Source organism: Salvelinus sp. IW2-2015, unplaced genomic scaffold, assembly GCF_002910315.2.
Source record: "Salvelinus sp. IW2-2015 unplaced genomic scaffold, ASM291031v2 Un_scaffold4451, whole genome shotgun sequence".
Classification (NCBI taxonomy): Eukaryota; Metazoa; Chordata; class Actinopteri; order Salmoniformes; family Salmonidae; genus Salvelinus; species Salvelinus sp. IW2-2015.
Genome location: NW_019945721.1, coordinates 17031 through 19816, shown reverse-complemented (window position 1 = coordinate 19816; position 2786 = coordinate 17031).

Sequence of the window (2786 nt, the reverse complement as noted above, 5' to 3'; positions counted from 1 at the left end):
TTTCTCGAGGATGGATCAAGTACAAAGGTTCGGTTGTTACGTGAGAACTCCTAGCATTGTTTCTCGAGAAAGTGACAATTGACGTAAGACCGTTTTGGCCTACCTTTCCCAATGGATGTACAGGAGAGATCTCCATATAGACTCGTTTTGAGTGCAGCTAGCCGATCTAACTTCGCTAATGATGAGTAAGGCCGTGTTATCGAGTGCACTCCATTTGATCTTCTCGCAGCGGACAAAATGCGTGTGAGTAAGTACGTGCGAGACAGTCCTATGTGTCTTTACTCGTAGCACAATGATGCATATAAGGCCGTGTTTACGTGGCGACTCTCATCTCGCTCCTCAATGATAATGAAGAAGGGACAACCGTTTGTGTCTACCTTTCCCAATGAATTGAGTAAAGGCCGTTTTGGCCTACTTTCCCAATTGATGAGTAAGGAACTGATGAGCGTGACCCGTGACACCAAACTCCGTGATGTGAGTAAGAGGTCGTATTGACCCTCCTCCATTCCGGCCCCAATGCGATGAGAATAAAAGGGCGGCTCTACGCTTTTAGTCGCTAGCCCAATGATGAGTTAAAGGCCGGTTGGTGGACCTCATGCCATGTGTAATGATGCATGGAGTAAAGCTGCGGCTTCCTTGCTAGATGTGTATGTGGAGTACCAGACTGGTCCTCTACCGTGTCACATCGTTTCTAATTGCAAGGTACAAAGCTCGTGTCACTGGCCTTACGTCCCTCTGTTTGCCAATGATGAGAGAAGGCGTGGTGCTATGTGTACCCCTATCTGAAGAAGTTAGTCAAACACCCGTCGTGGTTCTCTAACACGTTCTTAACATCTATCGATGAGTTTCAGAGTTTGTTGGTTCTACCCCTTTCTCGCTCAGTGGGATGAGTAAGGCGTTTGTGCACAACTTCGACTCGCATGATGTGATACGGAACCTCGACCTAGGCTCCTCAAGAGTGAAGTAAGTCGTTTTGGTACTTGGCGACTATGACTATGATATAAAGACCACGGTTTCCCCAAAGACCGCGTAACCGAATCGGATAGAGGTAAGTCGTGCTCTTTTATAGGTCTGATCGCATTTTATGCGTATAGTTTAGTAGAAAGATAAAGCCGTTGGACAACTTCATGATGAATTATAGTAAGGCGTTGTTACTACATGATGAGCTATCAAGACTGGCATGACATTTTATGTCATAATTAGCGATGAGTACACAGAGTTTCTTATGGTAATCAACAATTATCGAGTGAGATAATAAGAGGCATAAAGCTTTGGATTACAGACTCTTACTGTGGCTTAAAAGAGTCATATGACTGTTTCATAACTCAACAAATAAGCTGTGTACAAAGCCAGGCTTCTTACTCTAATGATGATTTAAAGTTGCATGCGCTACTCACAATCCTCTGCCAAGCCTCTAGTATCCCGGCTCCTGTGGTGACCCTTCCTACACTCACTCACTTTTCAATATACTAGTCTCATATAGTCCGTGCTGGACATATAACTTATCAGCTGCATGCGTAGTAACCTGCCGACATCTGAGCCACTCTCTATTCCCCATTATTGAGCAGTACAGTGGCCGTTTGGCCTAATCTTTCCTCAGACTCATTCTCCTTCAACTGATCTCTCCTTGCCATTCACTCTCGCTCTCCATATGATTACACGCGAGTAAGTAACCGTTTATGCCATTCTCCGAACTGGCCCATTTTAAGTAAAGCTGTGGCTAACCTTTCCCAAATGAATGACTTAAGGCCTTGTTATATCATACCTTTCCCTCACAATTGTAAGTGCCCGTTTGGCCTACCTTTCCCTGATAAGTAGGTCGTTTGGCCCTCTCACCTTTTCATCAATTAGATGTATCAACACACTTGCTCACGGTTAGTAGTATATTCTCCTAACTTTTATACATCACTATACAAATATGATGTAGGATATATATAATGAGCGCGGATACTCATACTCTATTATCCCGATGGTAAGCGTTGCCTACCTCCATACATGATTATGATAATAAAAGCCGTTTATGAGTCACTCACTCCTATCCATAATATGATAGTATAAAGGCTCACTGTGGCCTACCTTCCTATAGATGAATAATAAGCCGTGACTATATACACTATACCTTTAATGTTACAGTTCAAATAATTCTCTAGAGTCACTTCCTCCAATGTATAATTTAACTCTGTATATGTGTATCTACTTATATAATAATGATATACTAGCCTTAGCTGCGTCGCTACTTCATTTCACAACCTATGCGACACACTATCACTATAATGGCACGTTGATTCTCCTCCACAAACATGTCAATGTATGATTTCCTCCTTTGGCCCGTTTTGCCTACCTTTCCAATGATGAGTAAAGACCGTTTGGCACATACAATCACTGATGAGTGTCACACTATATAGCCTCGTTTGGTACATATAGTCCATCACACTGTACCGTGTGTAGTCTAAAGACCGTTTTGGCCTAAACCTCCATGATTGGAGTAAAGGCCGTTTGGCTACCTTTCCCAATCATTACAATTACATTAAGTCATTTAGCAGACCTTCTTATCCAGAGCGACTTACAAATTTGGTGCATCACCTTATGACATCCAGTGGAACGGCCACTTACAATAGTGGCATCTAATCTTTTAAAGGGGGTGGAGGTTACTTATCCTTCTAGGTAGTCCTAAAGAGGGGTTTCAGAGGTTCTCCGGAAGTGGTATGACTCCGCCTGTCCTGGTCGTGGGGAGTTTTGTCCAACCATTGGGGCCAGAGCAGCGAACAGTTTTTGGCTGGCTGAAG